The sequence below is a fragment of the Vicugna pacos genome, chromosome 10, assembly GCF_048564905.1.
Source record: "Vicugna pacos chromosome 10, VicPac4, whole genome shotgun sequence".
NCBI classification, from domain to species: Eukaryota; Metazoa; Chordata; class Mammalia; order Artiodactyla; family Camelidae; genus Vicugna; species Vicugna pacos.
Window position 1 is genome coordinate 71,072,714 of NC_132996.1, and position 16,561 is coordinate 71,089,274.

The 16,561-nt window shown below is 51.6% G+C and overlaps 1 protein-coding gene and 1 non-coding gene across 2 annotated transcripts in view; both read right to left on the reverse strand.

The window, feature by feature from the left end:
- CPT1A (carnitine palmitoyltransferase 1A) overlaps positions 1-6,549 on the reverse strand; it is a 49,042-nt gene extending 42,493 nt beyond the window's left edge. Inside the window, exon 1 of the mRNA XM_072970482.1 lies at positions 6,392-6,549. The gene's annotated coding sequence lies outside the window, so the exon portion shown is untranslated. The remainder of the gene's footprint in view (positions 1-6,391) is intronic.
- Positions 823-894, reverse strand: TRNAD-AUC (transfer RNA aspartic acid (anticodon AUC)). The gene has a single exon. It is a non-coding gene; the product is annotated as a tRNA-Asp (tRNA).
- Positions 6,550-16,561: the final 10,012 nt, after the last annotated feature.

Here is a 16,561-nt window from a genome sequence, read left to right on the forward strand (position 1 = left end):
GAGGCTGGATGACACCTGGGCCACCACCCCTGGAAAAACTCTTGAGAGAAGACACTGCAGGCAGAGACTCTTTAACATCTTTGGTGGAGGGCAGAGCATTTATCATCCACAACATACTCTTCAACGTCCGGTGGCCAACACCTGGGAGGCATTCTGCTTGGCTAAACAAAGCTGGTTCTGCCCCCTAGGACTGGCTCCAACTTGGGGAAACCACGTTCCTGCCATGCTTGACGATCAAGGTGATACCAAGCCAGCCTCAGCACTGCTACCCAAAGCACTTCAAGGAAAGCGCCAGGAGGGTCCTGCAAGGGATTCACCAGCCCAGGGGTTCACGTCTCTTCTCAGGTTCCTTTCTGCTCCTTCGTATTTAGTATTCCTGCTATTACATGGATGATGAAGTTGAGGGGTTGGGTGTGGGCAGAAATGAGCAGTAATGGGAAGAAAAATGAAAGCCCTCCTTTCCACGGGGCTGGGGGCGCCCGTCCCCTGTGCGCCCACGAGCCACATCTTTATTCGCCTACAGCCCTGATTCTCTGCACAACCCTAATTCTCTGTAATCTTGCTCAATTTTTCACCAACTGTGTACACAACAAATGCAAACTGCTCTCTCCCTAATCTGATGGCATCACCTTAGAAGCAAGGATATGAGACTCAAAACTCACTGTACGTTTTGGGGAGAGGCTTCATGTACCAGAAAGGGGCAGCAGCTTTCATTTGTGAAGGGCTGTATCTTTTTTTTTTTAATTTCCTTATTTTTTTTAATTTTTATTTATTTTTTTTGGTGGGGAGGAGGTAATTAGGTTTTTACTTGTTTATTTTTAATAGAGATACTGGGGATTGAACCTAGGACTTTGTGCATGATAGACACACACTCTACCCCTGAGCTATACCTCCCCACTATATCTCTAATTCAAAACTGAACATTTAATGTTTGCGATATTTAAACTGGCCATGCGGTTAATTCCTTGCAGTGGAGTATATCCTAGTAAGCCGTTCACAGGGGCAAGATGCTGGGTCAAGGCGGGTTATAGGGGAATTCTGACTCATCATCCTTTTCTCTACAGCTCTCAAAAAGCAGCACAGCTCCTGCCGACCGAGGCACTGTCAAAATCAAGTAAAAATTTTAACTTAAGGCTTATAGTGTGTCATATTAACAAGTAATAGTTAATCAGGTACATACAGAGAAATACAGAGAAATAAAAGAACTGGGGAAAGGGCATCGAGGATCACTTTTTAATAAATAGAACACAGCATGTCTTGCAGGCCCTAATTATCTGCACTATCTATTCAAGCGTTTTCTCTGGATGCCCACCCAGAAGGACCCCCTCCGACCTGGCCGACGTCCTGAGCAAAGACAGTTGGGAAAGGCAGACATCCGCCCAAGAGCAGTCCCCAGACCTCTAGCCCCCACCAGAGTGTGGTTCCCACAACTGTCCCTAGAACTGGGGGAGTGGTGCCCCTATTCCCCATGCAGGTGCTTGCACCCAGAAATGCAACTGAACTTAAACCACATGTTCCCATCTGGGGGACTGCAGAACGCAGCCGTTCCTGTAAATCCTGCCTGCAGCCATGATATTGTTTGCCGGAAGCTCTATTCATTTCACACCCTCGAAGGTACTCTCACATCTGGCTCCTTACTGGATACTCATAAAACCCCTGTAAGACAAAGGACAGGTGTCAGAGGCACCACTTTACTGATGAGGAATGGAAACCCAGAAACACGCACGGCTGATCCAGTGTCATGTCCAGTGGGCCCCGGGGTGGGGGTAGTGCCAACACCGGGCCTCTGCCTGCACAGTGGTCTGGGGAGCAGCTGGTTAAAGGGAAGGAGTACACGCTTTAGAGAACACAAATTCAGGTTAAAATTCCAGCTCTGCCACTTACTCAGAAAGGGAGGGGTGTGTGTGTGTGTGTGTGGCCTGGAGCAAATGTCATCGCCATTCACAAGATCTGTTTCCTGGCATATAAGTATGCATATTACCCTTCCCTCACATGAACCCAAGGAGAGCAAGAGATGGGCCTGATACCACACTAGGTCTCCACTGCAGGAACACACTCTTTGCACCTTCCCAGCAGTCCCCCAAGAATGTGCATTTCCATGTAAACTCCCTTCCTCTTTCCACTGCCCCCAGCCAGTGTTTGATACCCTGTCCAAACATCTTTGACATTTTTCAGCAACATTCCCGATTTACTTTCTGCACCCCTTGCTATACCTCACTCTGCACAGCAGTGTGTGCTTGCAAAAGTAAAAAGAACCCAAAACTCCATGTATTTAATCTTTTTAAGGCTCAGAGGAGCTGACATGGGAAATCAGTGATAAATGCATAATTTCATCAATGACGAATTATTTTATAAAAAGTAAAGCTTGAGTTACAGCATATGACAATTTCTTAAAGGCAAGGTTGTTTTGTGTCTGCTTTTAATACAAACATGTATTACTTTTTTAATGGGGGGGTGTTTCTAAAGAAAGGGGATTAACCCCTAGCTCAATTCCTTAGAAACTCAGTGTCCCCGGCCTCAAGGAGCTTCCTCCCTGCCAGGGCATCATAACACAACATAACACAACGTGCTGAATGCTGTGTGTGTGTAAGGTACCCGGAGCCAGTATTCTGGGGGGAAGGTGGGGGTGCTGACCCCTTCACATGTGGAAGGAAGGAGCTGCTGGTCTCCAGCGCAGGAGTTCCGGACCACAGTAACAAGGTGAAGCAAGGTCCACCGAGGGGGGACCCAACAGCTGCACCTGCCCTTGCTTCCCTCACACCAATGTCCCCTGCCCCAAAGGCCCCTTGCCACACTGCAATCCAGGGGAGAAAGGGGCTCAACCATTCTGTCGCTTGTTCAACATACATCTGAATGCCTGCTATGGGTCATGGAAACGGGGAGGAAGGCGAGTTCAAGCGCCTCTCAGGAAGCAGAAGCAGCTCTGGGGCTCAGGGGACAGCTGGGAAGGCTCCAAGATGCCCTCCGGTTCCTGGGGTGGGTAGGTGAACCACCACATGTAAGGTATGTTAGAGTCCTTTCCTTTTTACCTCAAGAACTCGGTGCCCAACAATCAGCCAATAATCCTTCAGAAGCTGAGCAGTAGCTAGCTACCCAACTTTCCAGCCCTCCATGGTGGCCAATACCCTACCCTATACCCTGAGAGGTCACCTCACCCAGCACAATCTATTTCTTTCAATTATTAACTTCCCAGAACATTCCTGGACATAAAAAACACCCACCCACGAAAAAAAAAAAAAACCATTAAGGACACTCCTCAGAACTGCGGCTCCCAGTTAACTTACCCAAGAAGGTCAAGCTGGCCTCAGCCCAAGGCCTGCTGGGAACCCAATGTCCACCTAATATTTGTTTGGGGTAAAAGGGGAAGTTCACAAAAGGCAACAAGATATCAGAAATCAACAAACAGAAAATATTCCTCCTTATGTTAAGTAGATTTTTTAAAAATGCCCCATGCAGCCGGGACTATCGCTATAGTCGTCAAAGAAACTTAACAGCGGTGCCTTCTGGAGAGGGGCGGTGCCTTCTGGAGAGGGGCGCTGCCTGCACTGAAATTCCACTCGCACCCCTTCATCTTGTGCTTATATTACCTCTTTTAAAATTTTCTTCTTTTGGGGGGGTAATTAGGTTTAACTTATTTTTAGAGGAGGTACTGGGGACTGAACCTGGGACCTTGTGTATACTAAGCACGCGCTCTAACACTTGAGCTATATCCTCCCCCTATTATTTATCTTTAAAAAAAAGAAAAGTCCTCGCAGGAAAAACTCAAGAGGGGCTCGAGCCATTCGAAGGAAGTAGAAGCCTGCTTAAAGTCCGAGACAGAATCTCGGAAACACTGGAAACAGACCAGCTTGAACAACAATTCTATTCTTAAAAGCAGCAATTTTTCCGGAATTCAAAGTGCAGGCTTCCACCGGCAACAGAGCTCTGCTCTGCCAATGATAACCATGCAGAGTGACTAAACATTTTTTCCAACAAAGGGAAAAATGCACTCGTATCAAAGTGCAGAACCGGCCCGGGGCCGAGCGGGCACGCGTTTCCGCCTCCCACCTCCCCGCGGCTGTAGACCGCAGGCTGCGTCCCTAGTTGCTCGCAGCGAACACATCGTCGCCCGCCCCGCCAGCAACAGCGGTCGGCGCGCCCCGCCCCTCCCCCGAACGTCACGTGACGGCTGAGAAAAGTAGGGGAAAGGTTAGCGCGAGCCCCGCCCCCGGCCTGGCGCGTCCCAGGCGCTCAGATCCTGTTGCACCCGCCAAGCCCGCAGAGACCTTCCGGAGGGAGCTGGCGCGCGTCCCCCGCGCTGCCACCCCGGCGACAGCGGGCAAAACGCAGCGCCTCTCGGTGGGAAGGCCGAGCCCTGCGTGACCAGCCCTGGGGACACTTAAGAGCTGAGTGTGCCCGAAGGCAACCCACGCCAGAAACGCGGCAGTGCGCCCCGCGAGCCCGGAGCGCCTCCGGAAGGGGCGCGTTGCGAAGCCCAAGGGGAAATTAAGGGTGTTTCCATGAATGGGCACTTGGGGCCAGAGTTGCGTAAGCCCGGGCCCTCGCCCCTTGACTCCCCGCAGACCCAGGTTTGACCGCTCGGTGACCACGGGGCTGGGGTCCCGGGCCAAGGGCGACAGCGATGCCAGGTTTCTTCCCTTCAACTCTGGGTTAGGCTGCTTGTTTTCAGTACAAACTCGAAAGGTTATTTTGGCCTGTGCTTGACGCCAATTTCTGCTGCTCTGATACAAAGTATGTGCACTCCTTAAGATGGCCCATTTTCTGATTCCAGCAGCTGTTCAGATGGAGTTCAGTGTGCAAGATCAGGTCCAGCAACACATCTTGGTAAGAAAACCGGTCATTTGCATGGGAAAAGGCGCCTTGGGCACGCAGAGGCAGAACCACTAAACACTCCCTCGCCTCAACGATAACATTATCATCAGCTTAATGCCCTCATATTTACACCACACTAAGAGTCACCTCAAATAATTTGGAGGTGGGGGTGATGCTTGCTGCCATTAAAAAAAAAAAAAAAGACCAGTGAGTTCGGCCATTTTTTATTCATTTGGTTTGTGGTTTAGAATAAAAATGCTTGAATATCTGGAATGACCAGACACCGGATGCCAGTATGAGAAATGGTATAACAAGATACACACTTCAAAAGATTAAACTGATTGTCACTTTATTAGGTAACTTACAAAGTTACCAGTTTTCTAGTAAAATCTATCCTTCAATATTTTAATATCACATGGAACAGAGGAACCGAAAGTCATTTCTGAGTTGGGAATATTAAATTTGTCCTGATTACTAGGGATTTTTAACTCTCAGAGTTAAAAAAGTGTAAGATCATCTTTGTTCCCTTCGGCTTTAAGGAAAGCCAGCCACCGATTTACATTATAAAGACGCTGACCCACCGCCTTTCCAAACAAAACGAAAGGAACTGACTGTTGGCTCGCCCAGAGTTGGGGTTAGGGGCTGCCGGAGTCGGGGCTGGGAGCGGGGGCTGCTCCACCGCCCTGACCCTGCCGACCGGTCTCTCGGGCCAAGTTCGCCCAGGCCTGATCACGTGACGACCCCCACACCCTCCCACCCCTGGCAAAACTGCTCCCACTCCCGGCGCGACTCTGTGCCCACCTGCCCTAGACCCCGCGCTGCACGGGAGGATGGAGGACTCTCACAAGTGGGGACCCGGACCCGGCACCCCCTTTCGCATCCACCGAGGAAGCGCGGACAGCGCCGGGAGTCCCCGCGCCAAGGGCGTGTCCAAACGGCTGCACTGCGGGGGCGGGCGCCGAGAGTTGGGGGGGGCGGTCCGCTGCCCCCCGCTGAGTCCCGAGCGCCCCCCCGGCTTCCGCTTGGGACCGGCCCGCGACTCCGAGACGGTCCCCCGAACCCAGTCCACCCTCCGAAGGGGAGGGAACGGGGTGGGATCAAGAAAGGATCGGCGGCGCCAAGTCCGGAGGGCTGAGCATCCCTCTAGCTCCCGCACCGTACCTGTCCGCAGGCCGACTGACCCTCCGGCGGACCCACCAGACCCAATCAACCCACTCCTGGGAAGTGAGGGTGGGATGAGAAAGGGAAGGGAGCCCGTGGCCCTGCTGGCCCCAGACCGGAAGCGTCCGGCCAAGTCCTAAGGGTTGAGCATCCCTCCCGCAGCCGCACCGGACCTGCCGGCATGCAGACCGACCCCAGGTCAGACCCGCAGATCTAATCCACTGCAGGGGGTGAGGAGACCTGCCCTACTCCAGCTTCTGGCTCCCTACGAACTGAGTCCGAGAGAGGGTTAAGGGTTCCCCTCCGCGCCCCGGTACAGGCGGGGTCAGTCCGGGCCCCGGCAATCTCCGCCGCCCCCCGCCCTGGCCCCCGCCGCAGCCCGCCCTCCCCGCGGCGCGCGGCCTCTGCCGGGCCTTACCGAGTCGGCGGACAGAAGCGCGGCGGCAGCGGCGGTGGCTGCGGAGTGAGCGAGCAGCAAGCGAGCGCCGGGAGCGGGAGGGCCGCAGGCGAGGCAGAATGCACCGGACGCCGGTCTCGGCGGATTGGCTGAGGCGCCCGGGGCTGCGGCCTGGGTGGGCGGTGACTCCCCGCGCGCGGCGGGCCGGGGGCGGGACCTGGATGGGGCAGGGCGGGGCGCCCTGGGGAGCGTGCCAGATGAGAAACCGAGGCACGCCACCTCGGCCTCTGCCAGCATAAAGCGGAGGGCGAGATTTCTCGCCCTGCCAGCCTGTTTCCTCACCTGAAAAATGGGCCAACTGATTAGGGCTATGCTCATAAAAGCACTTAGCACAGTGCCTAGCTCATGCTCGCCCTTTATAGACATTGCCCTATGTAATACCTACGGCGCCCCTATAAATAGCTAATCCTAGCCCGGGTCGGAGAAAGGATCACTAACCTGCCCACGACCGCACAGCTAAGAAGATGGATCCGACTTTGGGCCCGGGTCTGACTCCAGAGCCCAAGCCCCAAATCGGACCTTATCCGGAGTGACAGCCCATAGACGATCTAGAGGCAGTGGTGGCTTGCAGGGCCAATGGGATAATGCGAAATCCGGTGACATTTCTGAGCCTCCTCCTCACGTAACTGGCATGAAGTTCCTCCCTTGCAGGGATTTGGTAAGATTTAGGAAACTATTCTGGCGCCTAAAGCATAGCATAGCATAGGTGCCAGGCCAGGAAAGAATGACTGGAGGTCGGGACAGAGTGACCCATATACCTTCGTACCGATCACTGACCTCGCACCGGCCGATCCCAGGTTCTGAGCCTAGGGCAGCTGTCACCTGCAACTATTTCAGGGGCTCCTCACCTCGCGCAGAATGAGCCGCCGCTTCCCTATCTTTGCCCGAAATGTTCCGCAGGCCCCCGCTGGTGGTCCTGCATACAGCAAGTGCTCCATAAAAGAACCAGTTTTATGAACAAATACTCGGTTTCCCTAAAAGTCAACCATTCCTTTTGGCTATGAGAAATCCGTGCCTGCCTGTCTTTCTGCCTGCAGCGTTTGATCGTCACTGCATAAGGGTTTAGAAGAGAAAATGAAAGTCCCCTCTTATTCACGCCCTCACCAGCCCCCACCACTACAGCTGCTGCAGGGAACTACTGGCACCCCCTCTCCAGGCTGTTTTGAATAAAGTCATAGGATATGTGCTGTTGTAACCTTCCTTTGTTTTCACTCGGTTTGTGTCATGGATGGAGTCCCCTGTCAAGGCACAGAGATGGCGGAATCTTTCACAGCATTGAATATGCCCCATGAATACGTTGGCTTTCCTCTTGCACCACTGCAGGCATAAATATATCTGCACTGGCCGTCAGTGTGCGTCTTTGAGCTCCTTTATCTCTCTGTAGATCGCTAGAAGTGAAGCAGGCAAACAGATCAAAGGACAGGCACATGAGGCATTTGGGGGCCACTTTGGTGTCACTTACCAAACTACCTCTGGAAGAGCTTACTAACGTCCACTGCAGTGCACACATGGCAGCCCGGCCTCCTCTCTAAGAGCTCATCACCGCTAGCTTGTCCATCCTAAAAGGGATGGTGGAGAGATGTCTCTCATTTTAATTTGCATTTCTTTGAAGTTGAAATTGCAGATGCAAGAAGTTCCCCTGCTGGATCCTGTCTGGACCGTGAGATCCCAGGCCCCGAACCGCAAAGATTTCCTGGCCCAAGAGGGCAAGTGGGCCGGGCAAAGGCACACCTGCCCCAGCCTCTGCTGCGTGCACCTATACTGGCCTTTACCTGCCTGTAGGCCTCCCTGTCTTGTGCCTCGCAAGTTGACCTGTCGCTCTCACTTCAGATGCCCTTTTCTCCTTTTCCTGGAACCCCAGATGTCTGCAGGTCCCGGCCCCCAAGGTCACTTTCCCCTTCACTTCTTGCCCCAGCCCTGCGCCCCGCTGGGATTGGCCGTGCGCCCTGTCAATTCCCAGAGCTCTGCGGCCTTGACCTTGCAGCCCCTCCCTGCGCGGCGCCACCTCAGTGCCACCTGCAGTCCCGGCGGGGAAGCGGCAGGGACTGCTGTCAACCCTGCGCTCACCTGTGCCCCAGTGGCTGGGATCTCTCGGCGGCGGTAATCCGTTCACGCCTGCCCCGCCGGCAACTCTAACCTAGCCCGAGACGCTTCATTCCCTTCTTGAACTTTGTTCCCTGGGACTGCAGCTCCCCGGGGCAGCATGGCATCGGCTATTAATAAAAAGTGGAGGAACTGAGTCCCCAGGGGAGCTCTGGGTCGGGTCCAGTCCTGAGTTTACTCGGAGTCAAAATACTCCAGTCTGCCTCAGAAAGTGACCTTTCTCAAGCTCTTTTTTTTTCCCTTCAAATTCTTCCCTAGTTTGAATGGAACATACTGTAGCAGCCGCCTTGTGACTGTAAGAAATTCTTTATTTTAAGAAAATTTTAGAAGTAATTTTTTATTACTCCGAGATTTCCCTCTTTTTTCTAAAAATATTTTTATGGAAAAATTTAAACATGTTTTAAAAATTAACAAAAACAGTGTAATAAGATACTGTATAACCAAAACCCAGGTTCAGTAATTATCAGCTAGGGCAGAGTAGTTTGTCTGTGTTCCTGCCCACCCCAACCCCCACCTGAATTCTTTAAAGCAAATCCATAAATCTATTTCATCCACAAGTTCTTGAGTACGAATCTCTAAAAGATAAAGATTCCTTTTAAAAACATGATGGCAATGCCATTGTCCAACCTAAACTAGAGGAAAATGGTAAGACACAACTTGTAAAGCCTTCTTGGTCTGCCAGGAGCACAGCTGAGTCCTACTCTCTTGCCAGCTTCTTTCTTGCTGGCAGCTCCCAGCAGGTTCTGATCCAAAAGTGTGTAAGATTTTTTTTGGAATTCAACTCCTATTTCCCAGAGGAAACAGTTTGATAATCTCAGAGTTCTGCACTTCTGAACTTGAACCTTGAGCCCCCGTAGGCCATGAGTAAACAGTGGCGGTTCCACGTCAGATTGGTGATGTTTGCTCAGCCAGCATCTCTGGGGTTTGGTGAGGACAAAATGAAGTAATACAAGCAAACTGAAGGAACACAGTTAGACCACGTGCTGGCCAAAGGAACTCAGAGCCATTTGGAATGCATTCTTTTTTTTTTCAACTGAAGTATAGTCAGTTACAATGTGTCAATTTCTGTGTTAACATCATAGTGTTCCAGTCATGCATATAACGTGTTCTTAATTGAATGGGCCTGGTCTATGACCCAGTAATCCTACTCCTGGGTGCACAGAAAAGAGAAATGGCAATACGTGTCCATGCATAGACTGGTACAGGAATATTTACAGATGATTCGCTCAAGTTGACAAAAACCCAGAGACAACCCAGATGCCCAGCGGCAGTAGAAGGGATACGTAAGTTGTGGTTTCTCCACATGGTGTAATAATAACAGGCAGCAAGGAAAAAGAATAAACTACAGACAAGCACAAGGTGGATGGGTCTTACAGGTGTTGTGTTAAGCAAAAGAAAGTCAAACACAGGGAAGTAAATATGATTTATTTATTATATATGCACTTATTTACTTATTAAAAATAAGTATGATTTCAATAACAGAAGTGATACATGTTCACAGCAGTGATGGCTATTGACCTAGAAACGCATGAGGGAGCCCGTGGCAGGCGTGGAGGTGCCCCGGGTTGGGTCGTGGGAAAATGTGTCACTCTGTATGCTTAAGATTATGCGCTGATGCTCGTTGCTACCTGTGGGTTGGGCCTTGATTTTAAAAATCAAAAATTTAAAAAGATTTAGAGGTTTGGGTGAGGGTATAGCTCGGTAGAGCGTGTGCTTAGCATGCATGAGGTCCTGGGTTCAATCCCCAGTTACCTCCGTTAAAATAAATTAATTAAAAAACCTAATTGTGTTCACCCCTCCAAAATATAAAAAAAAATTTTAATAAATAAAATAAAAGCTTTTGTCTGTAAACAGCACAGTTAATAACTTATTTCCTCATTTACTATTCAGAGGCATGGGCACAATTCCCAGCTGCCCTTACAATCAGCTTGGGGTGCATTCACTTCTTCAACAGATGCTTGTCTCTCAGTACAGGAAATGCCAAGATCTGCTGGGCTGCCAACCAGGGGCAAACAGATGCACATTTTGATCCTTATGGGTTCCCTTCAGGTAAGTATGGGAGCTCTTTAAAGCTGTTTAGAAAGGTCCGAATAGGTCAAAGTTCACCATGATGACCTCCTCAGATCCCAGTCATCTCTGAGGACCCCACCAGCTCAGCCCACCTGGAGCATGTGCACTCCAACCAGGACCTGAGCTTCTTGCTGTGATTAGAGCAGCCTGCAGGGCACAGAGCAGGGGACGTCTCAGTGGATGCTCCTTGAAGTGGGTGTCTTGACTGACATGCCTGGATGCTGGGACCTCAGAGATGGGAAAGAGGTGACTATCCTACAGTGCATTTTAGCAGATGCTTGAATATCCAAATGAGAGCCCTGACAGCAGACTTCTGTGTCAAGGTGCTGAGTTTTCCCGCTTGGAGAAGGAGATAGGGAGGTAATACTTTGATTCAATAGTTTTTAAACTTTGGGGATTGGCCGGGGTCACTGACCCTCTGAACACCTGATGACAGCTACAAACCCACACACATCAATGGTAGTGAATAATTTCAGTCTTGGATCTTCTAAAGCCAATTTATCAATTCCTGACTCATATAAATCATGAAAAAATTATCCAAAATTTGGAAATAAGGCAAAAGGTTGTCTAGAATGGCCTTTCCTTGGCTCACTAATAGGTCCTTCCAAGGATTAGCTCATTCTCCAGGGAACTGTGTCTTGACTAAGCCCCAGATCCTATGAAATCACATGTTAACTGGTAGGTTTTTTCCAACAGAAATGCGAAAGTTTTCTGTCAGTTGAAAAAAAAATGTATTCCCTGAAGTTATGGTTTTATTGCTCTGAAGAATATTAGCCAGTTTTTCACTTATGTAGGAAAACCTCAGCTTTTGTCTACCTTCTTGTGCAGGGAAAACCCCAGCCCCTTCCCACTGTGTGTTTTTCTTCCCCATGTCTCCTTTACTGCTCACACAGAACACTTCATGTCTGAAACCACTGACACCCAATGTGTAGGAGACTTCCCTACACCAACAAGCAATTCTCCAACACAACACCAGTAGGATGTCCAAGAATCTCCTTGATTCTGACACCACCAAACCACTGATAGCATTGGATTTCCCATGTTGAGGGCTCAGTCCCACAAGACCGTCTCCCCCTTCTGCCTTTAGTTGTCAGTTGCAAGCCCAGGTTATCACTTGTGCTTCTGACCCACCTGCTCCAGATCAGAGGTTCCAAAGACCCCCTCCTTGGGTTTGACCGATTTGTTAGAGCAGCTCCCAGAACTCAGGGAAACACTTACTTACACTTACCAGCTTAGTAAAGGGTATAATAAAGGCTGCTGGTGAACAGCCAGATGAAGAGATATATAAGCTCACCGGGCTCACCAGTGACCACCTGTACCTGCCCCTTCCCCACGTCCCATCCTGTTGGGACCCTCTGCTGCGTTTCACTGCTGCCCCATCTCCTCAAGCCTGGGAACCCTCTCCTTCTGTAACCTGTGAGTCACCCCTGCCCCGGGTCCTCCCCTCCCCTGGGACCTGTCCTCAGATGCGTCCCTGGCTCCCTTCCATCTGGTCCCTGCCTCCCAGCTAGATGAGGTGCCAAGCCTCTTGGCTTGACCTGCCCCTGCCACCAGCCCAGGTCCCACCCTGCCACACTGGTACCTTCATTCTGATCCTTCCAAATCCCCAACAGAGGGGCCCTCTTCAAGAGAAATGATTTGACTTACTTGCTTCCTAGGGCTGAGTTAACCACCAGGAGGAGAAGTCAAGCTTCAGGTGCCAGCAAAGCAGGGCTACAAAGAAAAGAAAATGCACGTGCGCATGTGCGTGCGTGCGTGCGTGCGTGCGTGCGTGTGTGTGTGTGTGTTATGTTCTATGTTAAAGAAAGCAGCAGATAGCCTTCAAGGGAAGCATGAGAATTTTGATGGATTTTCTTACACTTATTTTATTTTATTTTCAATGTCTTTTTTAAATTTTTATTGAAGTGTAGTTGATTTACAATATTAATTTTAGGTGTACAGCGAAGTGATTCAGTTATACATATATATACATACATATATATATTTTTTCTTTTCAGATTCGTTTCCATTATATGTTATTACAAGACATTGAATATTGTTCCTTGTGTTATATGGTAGGTCCTTGTTGTTTACCTAGTTTATATATAGTAACGTTCTTCCACTTATTTGAAGTATATCTCTTTTTAATTACATATGAGGAGGTTACCATAATCCCTTCAGCAAGTAGGGCTTTTGAATGATCTAAATCCAGCCCTGGTCTTACCCAGATTCATTCATTCATTCATTCATTCATTCGGCAAATATGTACTGGGCAACTCCAAGGTGCCACTACCGTTCTAGGTACTGGAACTCAGCAGTGACAGAGCCTTTAGGCCAAACTCTGTCCTCAGGAGTCCACATTATGGTGGGAGAGGCAGGCAAGAAGCAAATACTCTTTCATGTGAAAAGAAAGGGCAAGTGAGAAAAAACAAAAACAAAGCAAAACTCAAAACCAAAAACCAGGGAGTGGAGCAGCGTGTATGTGGCCTAGGATGGGGTGGGTGGGGCTAGTATTTAATGGACCATAAGCTTCAAAGGATGGGAACCTTGTAACCAGCACTTGATACATCACAGGTCTCAGAAATGTTAGCTGCAGCTGCATGATTCACTGATGGATGAGTGGATGCATGGGTGGATGGATGGTGGGAGGGCCCTGCAGGATTCGCTCCCTCATGCCCCTCCCATCTGGCCCTTCCTGCGCCTAAAGTCACCTTCTGTATCTTAACACCTTTGATGCATCCTGTGGCCTCAGGCAGACCTAGCTACACAATTTGCCCAGCACAGCACAAAGTGAAAATGCAGACTCTCGTCCAAAAACTATTAAGAATTTCAAGATGGTGACAACTGAGCATTAAACCAACCACAGGGCCCTTCTGAGGGCTGGCTCTGTGTGACCGCACGGGCTGAACACCCAGGCAGCCAGCCCTGTCTCCAAGGCAGGCCCAAGAGACCTTCCTAGACCTGCCCCCGAGGGACCACCCCCACCCATGCTTACAAGCCTCGATGGATTCTGAGCTCCTTCCACTCAAGACCTCGTTGCAGGAAAATGGGGCAGAAGAGGGCACATCCCAGGTCTCAGGCGAGTCCCTGGGACTCAGCCCTGGGATTCGGCCCTGCCAAGTGAGGGGGAAGGGGTAGGAATTTCCCAGAGTTAGGCCCCACCCACTTTTGGCCTTTTATGGCCAGCCTGGGAATTGTCCTGGTGCCTGTGGGTGTGTCATTTAGCTTGCTAATGTATTACAATGAACACATAATGAGGCTCAAGGCCTACTGGAAGCTGAATCTTCCGCCATCTTGGGCCAAGTTGGTTCTAAACAATTTATGTCTTATCCTCAATTGCTGTGTCATTTTTTGAATGTTTGTGCCCTGTCCCCTTGCCTCCTATTTCAACCTCACCCCACTCCCTGCCTCTGCGCATCTGTGTGAGACAGGAAAGAACGGGGGAGGGCATAGCCATTAAAGTAATGATGCGGCACTTAGCAACAAGGTGGAGGAAAGGTCGATCCCCCATAGACCCGGGGGCCCAGGATGGCGGGGGATTCGACCTCCAGAGGACCTTGAGCTTCCTTACATACACTGTACTGTACTAGCATGGTGAAGGGCACACCCACTAGCACCAAGACAGTTCCCAAGCTAACCATGAAAGGTCAAAGAAAGGGCGGTGGCCCAAGTCCGGGGAATCCCCTCTCTCCCCTAAAATAGTTGGAATGATCCTCTACTCCTTACCATACAAAAACTAGCAGCACTGCACTGCACCGCACCCTCCTGGTCCCTCTCTCTCTCCTGCCTTCCGGGACGGCCGGCACTCTGTCTGTGGAGTGTGTATCTATCTTTACTTTAACCTCCCCTGCCCTGTACATCTCTCTAAATAAATCTACTTTTACTCAACTGTGGTTTGCTCTTCAATGCTTTCCTGCACGAAGCCAAGGATCCTCACTTGGCAGGGTGCGTCCCAGGGACTCAACCCAAAGCTGGGACACGGCCATCCTCTTGCGTCCCACCTCATTCTTTTTCTTGTATATGTTTACTCTTCCTGATGCCCAATGCCTGGGGTGCCTTTCTGCTCACACCTTTGTGCACAGCCGTGGGCCAGGTGCCTGAAGGGGAGATGGGGAAAGCCAGACCCAGTCCCGACTCTCCAGAGAAGATGCTCAGAGGGCATCTGGGTTCTGGCGCAGCTGCAACCCTGCCCGGCTGTGAGGTCCAAAGCTGGTAAATTTCCTCTGTGGCCAAATGGGCGGCAAGGAGGATCCACGTGGGGCTCTGTTCACAGCTCTCCTCCCTTTTAAAAACTCTACTAAGCTATGACTCATGTGTACCACAAAACCCATCTTTTCCAAGTGTACAGTTCGGTGGCTTTAAGTATATATACAAGGTTGTGCAGCCACAGTATAGTTCCAGAACATTTCCCAAAACATTCTCTCCTAAAAGAAACTCCATCCTCATTAGCAGTGCCCTTCCCACGCCCCCAGCCCCTGGTAACCACTAATTCACAGTCTGTCTCTATAGATTTGCCTATTCTGAAAGCTTCAGATAAATAAAATCCTACCATACATGGCGTTTTGTGTCTGACGTCTTTCACTGAGCATAATGTTCTCAAGGTCCATCTGCCTTGTAGCTGGTGTCAGTGTTTCATTCCTCTTTATGGCTGAATAATATCCCTTTGTACCGATATGCCACATTTTGTTTATCCGTTCCTCACTTGATGGAAGCCCAGAGCTCTTTCACACATCAGTTCCCAGTTACCCTGGCGATGCAGCTCCCACTCTGACCTTGACCCTGAAATACAAGCTGTTAGATGTCTCCTTTCCCACCTGAAAAAATCCCCACTTAGCCTTCAAAGTCCAACTCAGACACCATCAGCTCCAAGAAGTCTCCCCAGATGACCCCCAATAGACTGATAACCCCTCGCTGGGGGCCTCCCACAGGGCCAGGTTCCAGGACGCCTGCCTTCTCTAAGGTCCGAATGTGTCCCCGCCCCACTCCCGACCTGGAACAGCGGCAGAGTCCCGTTTTTGAAGCCCCAGGGCTTGAGCTCAGCCAAGACGCCAAAACTTCTGTGGACCAGAAAGAGGGGAGTTGGCCGGGCGCTAGCTGGCCGCCGGATAAGCTCATTGCTTCCTTGAGGCCACTTGCCCTCGAGGAGAGGAGAGCCGGGGAATTTCGGGGGCCGGGTGGGGTGGGAGGAGGAAGTGACAGGCCCCGGGAAGGGTGGGGGGATGCGACGGGATGCGGCGGACGGGGCGGACGGGGCGGGAGCAGCGGACGGGCGGTTGCAGGAAGGCAGTTTCAGTTGAAAAACGCCCAGCTGGCCTGCTCCCTCGAATCTGTGTTTTTCTCGCTGGAAGTTCGGTGGACGATCCCCAAGCTGCAGCCTCCTCCCATGCGCGCCGCAGTCCCGGGGAGTCGAGGTCCCGGGCACCCTCGCAGCCGCGGGTCCTGCGGGCTGGGGAGGTGCTGGTGGCGGGTGGGGCGGGGGCGCCGGAAGCTCACCCCCTCCCCGGCTTCCTCGGCTCTCCCTCCGCCGCCTCCTCTCGGCGCCCACCGACCGCCCTTGTTGCGTCCGAGGGTCCCCTAAGGCGCCTCCTTTACGCAGGAGGAGGAGCTGGAGGTTCGACGGGGAGGAGGCCTGGGAGGCGGACTAATTCCCCCGACTCCCGCCCGGGGTCGGCCGAGGTCAGCCGGCGGGCGGGACAGGGTGTCCCGGGGCGATTGCGGCGGGTCCAGGTCGTTCGGGTCCGCGCGCTTAGGGTCACAGTCAGACTTCGGGTGGGACGGGCCGTGCGCGCCGCGGGGGTGTGGAACCGTCCCCTGGCCAATGCCGAGCGCGGCGCGCGTGCCCCCCGGCGGGGAGCCCGAACCCGGCCGGCCGGGCGCCTGGCCCGCGCCCACCCTGCGCGCCTGCGCGAGCGGGTCTACGCGGCCCGGTGCCCTCTGTCTCTGCCATCTCGGCGGATCCGCCTACGTCTACAAGGACTG